General features: G+C 36.9%; 3 pseudogenes; all 3 read left to right on the top strand.

Moving 5' to 3' along the window:
* Positions 1-1,059: 1,059 nt before the first annotated feature.
* Positions 1,060-7,460, top strand: LOC122331451 (annotated as a pseudogene).
* A 416-nt stretch (positions 7,461-7,876) lies between these two features.
* LOC122331450 lies at positions 7,877-9,779 on the top strand (annotated as a pseudogene).
* Positions 9,780-9,798: 19 nt separating this feature from the next.
* Positions 9,799-11,126, top strand: LOC122331449 (annotated as a pseudogene).
* The last annotated feature ends 5,171 nt before the right edge of the window (positions 11,127-16,297 follow it).

The raw sequence follows: 16,297 nt of genomic DNA, 5'->3' as shown, positions 1-16,297 counted from the left end.
ATTATCTTACTGTAAGGGTATTAGGAGAAGAAGATCAGAAAAACTTTAGATTCAATCAAATCCACTGAAACTTAAGGTGTTGAATTCCACAAGAGGCCCAGGATGGGACAACGTCATAAATTTGCCACATGATTCCATTTTGCCTGCCTGATGCAAGCAGATCTTTTTCCACAAGCCATCTTGCAGCATTACACACTTATTGATAATCCCAATTTAGGAAGGATTGTCCAATTTTGGAACATGAAACCAATATCAATGGCCAAAACATAGCACATCGCAGGCATCACATGGAATACGATAATTAAGTGATTGAGTTTTTGATCCAATAACAAATACATGATTGAGAAGGAGGAAGTCAACTAGCCTTTGCAGTCAATTGTACATTCTGCTAACGTGGCCATTTGAAAGGTTTTGTTGAGTCTGGAATAAAGCTGAATTCAGTTATCTAAATACCAAAACGTCCAATAAAGCATTAAATCAATTTTATCTATTTCAGTGTGTAATGACTGCACTTAACATTAGTCAAAAGAATTTTCTGAAAAAAATGTTTCATGATTTTACGTGAAGTGTTTTCTGAGCAATGATTACCAGTGTGTTCTAGTCAATCATTGGCTTTTTTTTATATAATTCCTCCTCCTTTAGTTAAATAAATATAGAGTAGACTCTTATCAACATTTTCAAAAACACAAGGCAATCCTGGAGTATCCAGGTAAGACAATATGCTTAATTTGAATTGCTTTTTAATTTTTCTCCATTATTATACAGAGTTAAAATTACAATAAACATTATTTTAAGACAAAATTGAAAAACATAAAAATTATAAATATAAACACTTTAAAAATATTCATTTCATTTACAGTGAAATCTAATTTAAATAGTCAAACTACTTACCTTAGCTGCATTAAAACCAGATTTTCTCAGGATGTCTCTTTATATTATATATATATTTTCTAAATGATTAATAATAATGGTCCATTCTATGTCAAATACATTACCTCAACTATAAAGTTTGCTGTCTATAGACTGTACAAATGTATCTGCCACTCAACGATGTGAAACATGATGCGGATGATTATGCAGAAATACGCTGTTGTTGGCATTGGATGCCATTTTCCTGGAGAAGTAATTATTCAACAGTTTTCATTATTTTTATATGATTTCAGCCTAAATTATATTAACATGGTAGCATGTTCTCATCGGTTTTAGGCGAGGACTTGAAAACTTTTGGGAGAGTCCTCCTTCATGGAGAGAACTGTACTGTTCAGATACCAAATGACAGGTTTAATCTTCTCTCATTGAGTACGATCCAGATGAGAGTAAAGTAGGAAAGACAAACACAGCAAAGGCAGCACTCATCGAAGGGTAAGACTTTGAATTCATTTACTTATTTTATCAAGGGACAAAGTGCAACAGTGACAGCAGCATATAGAAACAGAACAGAGGTATAGCATGAGGCAGGTTCTCGCTTGCCTCTCCCAAGTCACTGAAGCAGGATTCTCAAACCCAAAACCTGCAGAGCTGAGCTCAGGAAATATGATCAGATTCACCTAACAGTGACTCTGAAAACTTGGATTAGCCTGCTCAGTTGTCTTAATGTGAATATTAATTTTAGTAAAACATCAAACATCATTGAGAAGCTGAACAAATGTTTGTGATTATTATGAAAGAAAGGCAAACTGGTTTGTAGAACGTGAAAGACAGTAATGCTGTGTTTGGAGTTGTTTAATTAAAATTGCAGATGCAACCAATTTATTCAATGGAGTATGGGAAATGAAGTCCAACAGTAGTGTAGTGCAGGAGTTCATGTGGTGAGAGTTTCAGAGTGTTACTGATCTACTTATAGCCTTGGCCATCTTTGTGGAGAGCAATAATTCTAATTCTCAAATCCTCAGATAGTTCTTTTTGCCATGAAGTGCCATGTTGAACGTCCAGAATTGTACTCAAAGCCTAAATTTTAACTGCTCTAATCTAAAATGCACATTTGTATGGTAGACAGGACATAATGGGTTTACATAGTTAAACAAAGTATAGCTGTTATCAGTTTTTGTTGCCAGCTCTTTTGACAATGTTAGCTGTATGTTGAGTTATTTTAGACCAGTAAATCTTTACTGTCATAGAAGTTGCACACCGACTAATCTAAATATATACGAGTTTCATTTGTATAGTAATGTCCTATGAGAAGATATGCTAAAATAGTTTGCTGAAACGCGAGCGAGGTATACTCAACTGTATTTTAATATGGAAGAAACCCAGATTTACAGTAAAATGCTAGAAATTTGAGTTTGAATGACTGACAGGTTCCTGTCAAATAATACACTCAAATTCTTGACTGATGATGAGGATGTTACAGGAACATCCATTAAGAAAACTTAGGGCAGCATTCTAGTATTATTTTTTTTTTTTTTAAGATCAGGGCCATAAATGATTTTTCATAGGCTTTATGGAGCAGATAAGTTGTGAGTGAATCTTTGAAGGATGACAGCATCACATCCTCTTGAACCACTGTTTAAAGAATTTTTCTTCCAGAATCTAGCAGTAGGTTTGGGAAATTAAAAGTCTATTTTTGTAAACAAAGATATATCACTTATATATAATTAAATAGAAACAAATCTATAGTTGTTATTAGTTTGGTATTGGTCAAATGTTCTGAGATAAAAATTATAATAGTTGAAATGTTGAATCGATGTGATTTGATATAGCCTTTTTGCCAGTATAAAGGCTGATAATGGCTGAATAAAACACAAGAATAATACTCAAAAGAATAATAAGTATTATATCTCATACCTGGTGGAAGTGGGAAGCTTGCATATGTGTTTATTTCAACACATTTTAACATGATTAAATGCTTTAGTCACTTGATAGCAATGGATTTAAACCTGTTTTTTTGGAAGTTGGTCACTTTACGACAACTAATTTAGAATTAGGAATCTCACAAAAGAGACCAATCCACTTTGAGTATAAACTAACCAAAGTCAATGCACATTGGCATGAGGTTGCATCCAGAGTATAAACAGGCAACAGGTGCAAGCGTAAACTCAGTTTTTGCTTCCAGAGCAGAGGAGGCTTTGCCGGTCCACCCCCTAGTCCGTCAATCCATGTCCCTGTATTCCACCTCATTGGCCCCTTTCTGGTACATCTTCAGTGCTGCTTGTCCCACTTGGGGATTACACTGTTTTAAAATGTCACTGCATAATGCAAAATGCAATTTTCAAATTCATCCATCCCTGAAATCAAGTGATCCCCTGAGAATATCTGGGGCAAGTTCTTGCCCTTCAAGCTGTCCTGTCTTGTTGCGTCTTGGCAACAGTTTTGGAGAGCATCCCTGGTTCCCATGAGAAAACACAGTGTTTTGGTGATGACTGGCTCATATTTGGACAGTCATGGGATTAGATTGTACAAACACTTCTCCTCATTAGATTCCCTCTGAGGAAGGGACCTACTGACTGAAATTTTTTGAAGAATCTTTTGAAGTACACTTATTTGTCTGTATACAATTCATTTAAGACCAATCTAGTTGTGAGGACAAAGGAACTTGTCTTGTCTTGCCTTTTGAATTTTTATTGTTTTAATCCCAAAAGCAATAATCCCATCATTTGCCCCTTTTTGTTCTGTATAGCTTGAATGAGTTTGACCACAAGTTCTTCGGCATCACTGATGCGGAATCGAGCAACATGGACCCTCAACACAAACTTCTGCTGCAGTGCAGCTACAGAGGCACTAGAGGATGCTGGAATACCAAATGGAAAAAGCCAGTGGAACAAGAACAGGAGTTTTTTTGGGTAACATTATTACTCTAAATAAAAAGCAACTTTTGAGATTTAAGTGAAAGAAACTGTTAATCACAGTAAAAAAACAAAAACACACATAAGCTTATTGCATGGGGAAGGACCTTCTGGAGCAACCTGTAAGTAAAAGATGCATTGGTAAATAGAAGACTCTGAACTCAAAAATGAATTTGTGCTGTATTTTCTGGTGTCACAAATAGCACACAAGTTGATCAATCAATGGTTGCCTTTCTAAACCCTGCAACTAATTTTACACTGAATGAGGAACTTGTAATATGTATACCTGTATAACTATACTATAACTTAGAATATGAATATATTAAGTGTTTATGAATCGCAGTTAACATACTTTGTGTTTTCAGGCCCTAATGAACAGAGACTTTGAGCTGGCAAATGTGAGTATAATCCAAAAACACATAGGACCACACCCCATGCACTGGTATCGCAAATGAGGCATTGCCGCCAACCGCATTTCATACATATTCAACTTCACTGGCCTTTCGCTGTCCATCCACTGTGCTTGCTCCTCATCTCTCGTCGCTTCTTCACTTAGCTTGTCAAGCTATTAAACAAGGTAGTATTGATAAATATAAGCTTTTTTTTTCTTTACACCACAGTCTAGTTTAATTTCAAATGTGAATTTTAATCTGATACATATCCGATATCTGGAGCGTCCGATCTATATTTTAACGCACATATCGATTCCCAGCAGAAATCTAATGCGACTATAAAGACAGCGTTAACTCCTTTAACGCCTTCACCCCAAAAGAGCTAATAAACATTCCCTCAAATTTATTAGTATCCTAGATAAATTTTATATAAAATAACAGTGTTATTTCTTCTGTGTGACTTCCTGAAGTTTGTAAACTGCTGTTGTCATTTGAAACTGGAAATATCAAACCCCTCATGGCAACAAAAAGACAGAGAGATGGGCAATACAGCTATGTGAAAAAAATCTCTCAACTCTTCCTTTTGATGTATTTATTATTTATCCAAGTAGAAAGCTTAACCATGCGGTAGAGATATTAAAGTTAATACTGGTTAATTTCACGGAGGCAAAGAACTTTATATGTAAGAAATTGCACAAAGATTCTGTAGCTGGGTTTAAGCACCTGCCCCATCATTATTATGAATAAAATGACCTGCTACTTCTGATAAGATTAGGGGGATGTAAAATAAGGAATTTATATATGTGCAGCAACTACAACTAAAGCATAAATTCATAGAACTGTAACCAATAACTTCAAGATACATGGAAAAACCTGTAGGTAACCTTATAATTGTCTGCAGGTTTATCTTGGAAGAAATTCTATAAAAAAGCATTTTTCAGTACACTTATTTGTCATTGTCAGTATATTCAAGGTAATCTGCTTATTGCCTTAGGTCGATATAGTTAATCTTTTTCTTGCTTTTTACTAAGTTTTACTAATTAATCAAACAAATTATTAGCCATTAAGCTGCCCGCTTAATCTTTATTCTAATCAACAGGTGACTGTGAAATGGCCTTGTGTGGTGGTGTGACCTGTATATTGGAACCAACCATTTTTGTGGCTCTCAAGGCAAAAATGATCTCCTCTGATGGAATAAGTAAACCTTTCAGCAATAAGCAGATGGATATGGTAGAGGTGAAGGATGTGGGCTCGTGGTTGCTACAAAGCCTTTGAAAAAGTAAAGAAATATTTGTCTCTCATTCAAACACAGCACTAGGGCAGCAATGTGTACCTTATGATAATAAAAACAGTTGTATTGTCTGTATTTTGACAGGCTCTCAAGACCATGATCATATTTGGGGTATCATCAGCAAAACTGCAGTAAATCAAGATGGCTACAGTGTTAGTCCAATTACCGACCATCCATGGCACAGCAGGAGGACCTGCTTAGAAAATCTACTCAACAGAGACTGACCTGACTAGTGTCCAGTACATTGAGCGCATGGGACTGGAACTCCAGTTGGAGATCCAATAGAGGCAGGTAGCATCTCAAAAGTCATTGCCAAAGCACGACCTCAGTTGTCAGGGCCACTCATCATTAGTTCTGTTGAGCAATATTGGACACACAGAATCTGTTGCAGGAGGTTGCAGGGCTCATGGCAAAGGTTCTTTTGATGATGCAGCATGAAACCATTGTGCCATCATTGTTCTACTCTTTGGAAAACTCTAACATAGATGTCAAATCTCTAAATATGAAAATCCCCACTACAGCTGAAAAATGGGTCAGTGACTGCAGAGCAGGGAGGTCTGCAGGAATTAACAACTTTGGGTTTGAGTGGAACAAATGCACATGTGCATGTCAGACAATATGTGCAGATCTAAAAGCCAAAAGCTCAGCTGACAAGCAAATCCCATCAGTACTTTGTGGTCTCTGCAACCTCTGAAAAATCCATAAAATATAATTGAAGAATCACAGCAAAACAGATAAGTGCAGGAAAAATATCAGATCTACAGTCTTTACTGTACACATCTGCATGTAGAAGAAGTCATTTTGAAACACAAATACAGAAAAGTATTTCAAACATCGTCGTTGGCAGATCTGCAAGAGAAACTTACTTCTGCCGTGGAGAAAAAGGTTGTACCATCAAAGACGACCTCCAAGCTAGTTTTTGTGTTTTGTAGCAGTGGTGTTACATATCAGGGTATGTGCAGAGCAGCTGCTTAAAAACAAGAGCCAGTTTTTAAAAGAAGAAATCATGAAGATTGAAAGGCTGTTGCAAAGCTACAGATGTTTGAATCTGACAGAGATGCTAAAAGTGAAAGTACAGAGCTGTCTGATCCAAAAGATTGCCCAGCCTCTTCTGTATTTTTCTATTCAGGTTGCTGTTGTCAAACTTCTGAAGCACTGGGGCATCAATCCTGAGTGCTGTTTGGGTCACTCTATTGGAGAGGTTGCTGCAGCTCACTGTTCTGGTTTGTTGTCACTCGTGATGCAGTAGAAGTCATACACTATCGCAGTTTTTGCAAAGGCACTGTGACAGGAGGAAGATGCTGGTAGTCAGTAATATGGACCGTTACTGAAATCTTGAAAATGCTTCCATCTTATTCAGGAAGGATTTGTCTGGCTGCTATTTTAACAGTCCACAGTCATGCACACACTCTCAGGAGATGCAGATGTCATTGATAGGTTCCATCAGAAACTGAGCAACTCAGCAAGTGGAAAAGATTTGTTCCTTCGCATTTTGGATGTACCTGCAGCATACCACAGTTACAAGATGGATCATTATATCTAAAGTGAAAGAGAGTATAGAGTTCTTTACAAGCATGTGATTTGGAGACAGAATTATTTCTCAACAGTGACAGGTGTTAGTTTGTGTTCTTCAGATTTTATTACCAGTGAATATTGGGCAAGAAATATCAGAGAGCCAGTTCAATTTGAACAAGCTGTGAAATCTGTAGCTAAAAACAAAAAGAGTGTGGTATTTGTTGAAATTGGCCCAAGGAGATCTCTGCAGAGGGTACATCACTGAGACGCTTGGGAAAGACTTTTGCTGTGCTTTCCTCAGTACAACCTGATAAAGATCATGAGACAATGCTTGCAGTTGTTTGCAAACTGTTTGAGCTTGAGGTCAAAGTGGACTGGGAAATGTTCTACAAAGGTTTTGAGTCTGAACCAATTCCCTACCCTCGCTACCAATTTGATGATGTGAAGAGAGAGATGTATTCGATTCTCGTTTGCAGTTGATTGGTCAACTGGCAACCATCCAGTAGTTACACAAATGTAGTGAAGACAGTTCAGTGTTCACCTGGTGATTTATCCTCTGAATCAGTGGCCTTCTTGCAGAGACCACAAGCACAGTGGGGTTGCCATAATTCCTGGGGCATTTACACAGAGTTGGGTTTAGCAAGTTTCATGGCATATACAAAACCTAAAAGGTTCCACTAAGTTCTCTGCAGCTTAGCATAACATTCCAAGTCCATACATTTTACAGAATCGCCAGATATAAAAGTACATCTGGATCCAGACCATTTGGAAGATAATACATATAACTTCAAAATACAGTCTATTTCAGCACTTTATGCATTGGCACAATAGAAGCAAACCCGGAAAGAATGCCTGAAAGAGCAGCTCACCATTTCACTAGACTCTATTTACAAAAGATGCATGTTCACATGACTACTGAAGAACTCTACAAGCAGCTAAGTCAAACAGGATTTGAGTATGAGTCTGTCTTCATAAATAAGGCAGATGTTTATTGTAGGGGAAGCATTTAGAGAAGCTATATCTGTTTTGAAGGTCCCAAAGGAATTACTGCCTCAATTGCATGACTATCATCTTCACCCTGTGGTCTTGGATTACGTTATACAACTTGTTCCTGTAACTATAGGGCATGACCTATCAGCAAGACCCCAATTTCCTGCAAAATTGGAAGTCTGACTGTATTTGAACCATTGGAAGAGGAGATGATTGTATATCTGAGAGCAATGCATGTGCAGAAGATGGTTTTGACATATGTGGCTGTAGCGAGCAAACAGGGTAGAGTGCTGGTTGAACTTATTCATGTGATTGATCAGAATGCTGAGAAGTCGTTCCCAAGTAGTCAATGAGTATTTCTTCCATAACAGCTTTAGTATGACATCTGGAGGTAGTCAGTATATGATACACCAATTAAGGCACTGATTTTTTCTGACCAGGTAGGAATTTCTAAAGCTTTTGCAACATTACTTGGACTCAACATCTAGATGTACACCCTTCTTCATACATTAACACACTGCTAGAAGGTGGAGTTGAGCTTATTTTGTCAAAACTCGAACATTTCAAGTGTGAAGAAAAGCTTCCAGGAAATTTTGTTTATGTGGGGTGATACAGACCTATCAGCCCTTGAATCTGAGAAGGTCTTGAATAGCATGGCAGTTTGTTGTGAGATTTTCAAGAAAGAATTGTTGAATATCTCAGAGCACTTAATTTGGTGATATCAGAGTAATAACTTATAGGACCTCCGAGAGCATAATGGACTACATAAATCCTGGGGTTTTGTTCTGTTAGGCATGACAAGAGCATGTGCAGCTGAGTTGCAGAACTTTCATTTCAGCTGATGAGCATTGGCTCTGGCACTTTTGAAGACATCAAAGCTTTGGTTCAGGTTCTCAGATCGCATGCCCTGTGACAAATATCCAGAGCTATTATTGGTGAAGGAAGGCAAAAATTCTTAAACCTGAAAAATCACCCACACCTATGCCAACCATCTCTTCAAGAAGTGTCCACATGTTTGCCTGATGAAGAAGTTTTTACCTTACCAAACATCTGACCCATATGTAATGACAAATCTGTCAGTGAGACTCAAATGGATAATTCTATTGAACTCAATCAAGGGAAAAATATTGAGCTTACGCCTCAGTAAAATCTGTGTTCATTCATCAGATTACTTTCCAGTCAGTATTTCTGACCTGACTTATAGTCAGACATTGTATTGGAACAAACACCACTACTGAAAACCATAAGCTCTTAGCCCTTGACTTCAGTGGCACTGTTACAGCTGTCCGGTAAAGATGTCAGTAGATTTAAAGTCGGTGATCATGTTGTGTCTTGCTACCCTGTGGCTGCCACCTCTGCAAGTAGTTCTCCCAGCAGCCGTTTGCTGCAAAGCAAAAAGCTTTTATTCCTAGATGGCACCCTTGCATCTCCTATATGGTACTGGCTTCGCAGATCTTGCACAAGGCTTTACCAAAGGCTAAACCGCAAAAGAAACTGGAATTATTTTCTCAACTGTTTCCTGACTCAGCTTTAATGAATGTGTTAATTTCCATTGCAAATAGATTAGGCTGGAGCGTCAAAGTGAGCATGCAGGCTGATCAGCTGTCTTGTGACTTTAGTGAAGCTGTGAGAGCTGTTCTTCTACCTCCTTATACGCTAAAAATAATTGAAATGGCCAGCAGCATTAGAGGCATTAATGACATTGTTCTTGTCTTTGAAAATCAGACAGAATTTCCATTTAATGCTACAGAAATTCAGAGAGTACAAATGAGGAGGTCCGCTCCCATACCCTCCCCATGTCCCAAATAATTCAAAAGGATTACTGAAAATGCAAATGCCACATCTACCGTTGGCTAAAATCCATGCATTTGGACAAAAGGCTTTGTCTTTGGACACAACAGCTGTTGTAAAATCTCAAGACATTGATCTTATTTCTGTACAAAAGAATCTGAATCATACTTCACATGCCAGATCCTACCCATTTATCGTCCTGAATAGTGATGCCAAGAACCAGCTGTCTGACATACCCGTGATGCTTAAACCATGTATGTTCCAGAAAAATTCAGTCTATATTGTTACAGGTGGTTTAACAGGGTTGGGATTTGAGACAGAGTAAGTTCATCGCTCAGAAAGGAGGAGGGAAAATTGTCATTTTGTCTAGGAGTAATCCAAACCCTCAGGCACGCAACAAAGAAATATGTCAGGTCAGTAGCCGCTGAGGTTCTACCATTAAGTCTCTGCCATGTGATGTTTCTGTTTCTGAGCAAGTGCACCAGGCGATTGCTAATATTGAAAAGCATTTTCCATCCAGTCCCATCAAGGGGTGTTTCACAGTGCAGTCGTTCTGCATGATGGGCTAATTGAACATCTTGACAAATCTCTTTATGAGAAAGTTATGAGGCTGTAAAAGTAAATGGAGTGATTAACCTTCACGTGCTGCCATTCAATGCAATCTGGATTATTTTGTGTGCTATTCCTCCATCTCTGCCTTCATTGGCAATGCCTCACAAACAGGTATGCTGCAGCTAATGCATTCATGGACACTTTCTGTCAGTACCGGAGGAACACTGGGCTTTCTGGACAGTCAATTGGTGGGGAGCTTTGAATCTTGGTCTTCTGTTCAGCAAAGTCCATTTCCAACGATTTCTGGAGGCAAAGGGAATCATGCTTTTGGAGATTCCAGAAATCCATGAGAAGTCTTGAGCAGTGCCTCTTGATCAACAAACCTCAACAGGTCATTTGCAAATTCAATTTGAAAATAACTCAGAATAACATATTCAGTCAGAACAAATCACTAAGAATGCGGTTGTTCAAAATCGGAGAGGAAGCAATGATTAAAACTGGAGCTGAACATGTCTAGACCCCAGCAACCCATGACATCATCCTCACCACGTGATTATGTGAAGTTCTTGATTGGTGAAACAACTGGTGTTGAGGTGGATGAGCTGAATGATGATGTTCACCTTTTGATTTAGGCATAGACTCAATGTTAGTATGACTCTGCAGAATCTTATTTTCTGTGAAAGAGGTGTGAATGTCCCTCTAGTGACTCTGCTGGATCCAAACAACACACTGTCAACGCTCATCAAAATGCTGGAGAAAACTGTAGAAGATGAATATCAGAGTGAAGATGAGAGCAACTCCACATACCTGTAATAGCAATTTTTATTTCTCCAAAGCAGACTTTATCAGACAATCATGACATTTTGATGTAAAATGGTGTGCAGTACCATAGTACTTAATTAAACAATGCAATGAACTTAAGTTCAAGTTCATTCCACTACGGATAAACTATCTTGATTCTAGCATCATCTGTGTTAAAACACATATAACTGCAATAACCAACTGAGGTTTTTCAGGTATTGTGTATAATTGTTTTTATTTAGGTTTTGTCACACTAGGTTTAAACACATACTAAACATACATTCCACATTTGTTTTCCTTATCTATTTTAATGCACTTTAAACCAAAGTTGTATGATTGAAAATTTTATTTCATAAGTGTGTAAGTTCATAATTGGTATATGTAGTTCATAATTGGTAACAGCAAAGAATGAACAAAGTCCTCAAAAGTCCTTGTAAATATAGAAATAATTCACAATAATATCAGGAATTATTTAAAAGATGAATTATGAATGATGTTTAAAATAATGTCTACAATGACAACTGTAAACAGTTAAGATATGTTCATGAATTATTCATCGCTTGTACTTAAGGTGTAGACTAAGACTTTCTGTAGTAAATGCTAGTACTGTACCATGATGATCTTTTTCCAAGCAAATGTGGAATCAATAGAGTAAAAAAAATATATATTATAATTTATCAATAAACCTACAAAGAGAGTAAAGAATGATTTGCTGTTATGACTGAGAATCAGATGTGACTGTAATCAGTGGTGTAGTCGTGCCTTGAGAAGTGGGCATACCTGTGTATATCACCACTACACCACTGACTGTAATGATATCTTTGGGCACATAGCCAACAACCATTTTATCCAAAGCAAATCTGAGAAATAAAAATTACTTGCATTTTATTTTTCACTTTGTATTTTATTGTACTCACATTGCCTACACCATTACCTCGTCCCCAATCATCAGCACAGGACTTTTGGTAAGTGTTTAGTTGTTATCCAAAACAGTAGCTGTAACTAGGCAACTTAATAAACATGACATTGGCCAATGAAGTTTAAGCACCTATTAGACAAGGTTAATGGAGACCGATTGGGACAAAATTTGGTAGACCTGTTTGACTCGTGGCCCCAAAGGTCTGTGAAAAATTTGAAATAAATCTGCCACTGGGGTGGTATACAGTTTTTGAGGGCATGAACAATTGCCCTCAAATTGAAAGACGTCCCTGTTCGTTTGGAGTTCCTGGATAATTATCAAAACATTGAAATTTAATCATTTGGGAAGTTTTTTTTTAAAAGTCTTTTAAAGGGGCCTCATGGGACTGATGTGTTGACAAAATGTGTTGGGGAAATAATGAGAAAATATTTATAATATGGTGGTGCAAAGATGAATTTCCCGACCCTCCATCTACTCTCATAGACAGAAGTTATCTTTAAGGATTAAGATTGTAATCTTAGCGTTTGTGTTTTTGATTTTTGCATTATTTCGTTAAGTTTAAAGCTTTCTATAGATGTATTTATCATGTAATTTTTAATGAGTTTGCATTTAGGGTTAGGGGAATAGATTTGAATTGGTCACATGATTATGATGGGGACATGGATAAGCTAGAGGAAGAAGATCAGGAGAGCTCTGGTAATGAGCAGAAATGTGATTCTATCATGCTCAAGACATTTCACTTTTGGATTAAAATATGGTTTTAAATAACTTATTCTTATTAATCTTCAATATAATTTGAAGATAATACATACACCTGAAGGAAAGATCACCCATGAATCCTAAGCAAGATGAGCAATTAACATTTCAAATGGCTGTATATCAAAGTATGATTATATTTTTGCAGAGCAATCTGGTACAACAAGTATTTATGCTATGTTAATGAAATATATGTTCGGAAACTCTTTGTGAAAAGGTAGTATAAAGCAATTTTAAAATGTCCCCTTAGTAAAATACGATAATCCAGCCTGCCTCTTAAATATGTCATGTAAAATGTTGCGGTGAACATGTTTAGATATGACTGTATTTCTCCCCACTTTATTATTAAACATCTTAAGCTACATTACCCATATGCTCTCTGCCATTTGAACGTGAAACACATGGTGCTGGTATTTGTAGTTCAATAGAAAACTTATGCTCTGGGTTAGGGTTCTGATTTGGTAAAGAGTTAATTATCACGATATAGCAACACTGAATTGTTAACTGACATAAAAATATCAGCAAAACAAAAAGCAAACAAAGCTACGTTATTGTGGTAAAATCATGGTTACCATACCTACAAATACTACACTAGTTACATGGTACAGAGGTATGATATCAGTTGTAGTTACTGTGCATTTACTACACATTTACTGTGGTAAAAAATATGGTAAATGGTCTTAGCTGGTTTAAGCTGGTCAGCAAGCTGGTTTAAAAGCGGTTTTATCACATTTTCAGCCTGCTAGGCTGGTCTTAGCTGGGTAAAGACCAGCTAAAATCAGCTTGACCAGCCTAGGCTGGTATATAGCAATTTTTCATTGGGTTTAATGGGTTTAGTCATCTGCTTATTTAAAACCGCAGCAGGCGTACACAGTGAGTTATATGTTAGCTTAGTCTAATGTCAAGGCTAGCAGCTGTTAAGCTAACAGGCAGCCAGCTCTTTCCCACTAGCAACTAGTTTGAACGCGCACACGCTTCCATGACTCCATCTAACTCTGATCCAGAACACTAAAATAATTAAAAATGATACCCGTTAACCCCTTCTTCTTTTTCCTTTATATGCTACTCCTTAGGCGCAATACTACTTAGAAAACATAACACAACATTTCATTATTACACACGCAGAATACCAACGTTTATCGTTGATTTGATTACAGAGAGCCCATCTCTGCATTTAATAACCAATTATTCAATCTGCGTCATAGGGATATATTATCATTCTATTCTCCTATTCCATACTGTTCAGTGCTTTGATACAATCTGTATTGTTAAAAAGCGCTAAGTGGATTTTCCTTTTCAGCCTTTGTATAACTTCAAAGCACTTCGGGATCAACATCGATTGTTTAAATTTGTGCTCTATAAAGAAATCTTAAATCATCATCATGTCTCAAGACTGAACTTTCACCTGCACTTGTTGTCAGACCAGACAGACCAACAGGTTAGTTTGCTTTAAAAAAGTGGGGATCGACTCCACCTACAAACTTCTTCCTGCTCTCATTCCTGCAGCATGAAAAGAAATGTCTTCATGATGAAATCTCAAAAATGCAGGTATGATTATAAATACTCTTATAAGTTGAAGAATTAAATTAAAAGTTCTGTTATGCATGTAGACTGTATCAGCAAGCAGTAACATACCACATGAGGTTTTTTTTTATGTGTTCAATGTTTATATGCAGAAATATTGTCTCATATGAAGTGTTTTTGTTCATTTCTTTTGTAAACATGCTGGTGCAGAAACATGATACAGAACTGCTGCATAAATTCTGAATGCAGAGAGAGAGAATATAGAAAGTGTAATGTTATTCCAAATTTTTTTAATTATTTTAATAAAATAATTTGAGATAAATCATTCTAATGTATTTCAGAGGCGTGGCTTTATTTATATAAGACTTGTGGTGTTATCACTGCTGTGATTCACAGGTTTAATTCCACTTAAACGCGCAGTGTTGCAGGAAGAGCCTCACGATCTAGTTAAACCAGTTCGACCTGCTGTACTGTAGTTAAACAGAAAACCAACAAACAAGCAACAAAAGCTAGAAACTGTAAAAGAGCTTTAAACATTCTGGATAATTGAAGATAGACTGTATTTACTGTTTGAAAATCACTGACTGAAATCTCTTACAGGATGATTGAGAGATAAAGGAAGAGAAATGTGAGAGTCAGAAAAGGTGAAGACTAAAAGAAGAACAGAGTATCAGCATGTCAACCACCTCCACCACGGGTAAAAATCAGCCAAATAATAGTTTAAATGACTATTCAAAAACATTTTCAAACCGAAAATAAAAGTAAATAAGTTAATAAAACAAGTGAAATTACCCACATGCTCATGATCAGGAAGTTTGTTTATATTTCTGTGAAAGAAAGCCATGGCTGGATAATGTCATGTTCATAATAACCCTCAGAATTGCTAGTAATATAAACGGGGTTTATACTAGAAGATTTTTTTTTTTACTGTAGGGGCGCCAATAATTTTGTCAATGTATTTGAGAAAGACATTTATTTCATAATAATATTTTCACCCATTTTAAAATTTTAAAATACAATGAAAGGTTCGATTGTTTGTGAAAGTTCAAAAGGATTAACAATGCAGATTTATTTTCAAGCCTTCTTTGAGCATGCTTCACGAAGTGCCGATATTTTTGACCATGACTATTTGTTCAAAGATTTATTATGTCTGAGTCACACATACGAACAGAAAATTAAGACTTTGTATTATACAGTGGATGCTTGCCCTCAATCCACACAGGAGATGGAGCATAGAACAACCTCCTCTTTATAGTAAGTCTGTACATACATTTTTCCATTCTAACATGTTGCAGACACTAAATTTCTGATTTGACTCTCTTTGCAGTGAGGATTCATTTCTCCTGGTTCAGGCGTGTCAGAAAACAGTCTTGTAGGAAACTTCATATTAGGCGAGCAGCGTTTTGACAATGAAGCTCTTCCAGATGTTGTAGAGAGAATTGGAGGAAGACTGAAAAACAGACACATAACTGTCATCAACAGTCCTCAGCTGCTCCAGACAAACATCTCAAACGATCAAATGCCACAGAGAGCGTAGAGAGTGTATGTGAATCTGTGTCTGATCCGGGGACCTCATGCTTGATTGTTTTGCTCCTCAAACATGAGCAGTATTCAGCAGAAGATCAGAATTGTGTGGAGAAGGTACTGCACTCTTTCTCTGAAGCGGGTTTATCAACACACCATGGTGCTCAGCACTCAAGATCTCATGAAACCAACATCATCATACAAAAAACCGTTCAGAAATGCTTCAACAGACACTCTCTAGTCTTCAGAAAAAACAATTCTGTTGATGATCTACTGCAGTGTTTGATGATATTATTACAAATTAATTATGAATGACACCTGGATTCTCTGAAGCTTTACGGTATTTCACAGTGGAGCCAACAGGCCAGAGAAAGATCAACAGTGGTGATATTTGCTGTGGCTAGTAATAAATGAATGCTTTATAAATTGAATTATTATTTTAAAATACTAGAAAAGACAG

The sequence above is a fragment of the Puntigrus tetrazona genome, unplaced genomic scaffold (genome assembly GCF_018831695.1).
Source record: "Puntigrus tetrazona isolate hp1 unplaced genomic scaffold, ASM1883169v1 S000000001, whole genome shotgun sequence".
NCBI lineage: Eukaryota > Metazoa > Chordata > Actinopteri > Cypriniformes > Cyprinidae > Puntigrus > Puntigrus tetrazona.
Note: the sequence above shows the minus strand (reverse complement) of the source record. Positions and strands in the feature narration are given on the sequence as shown.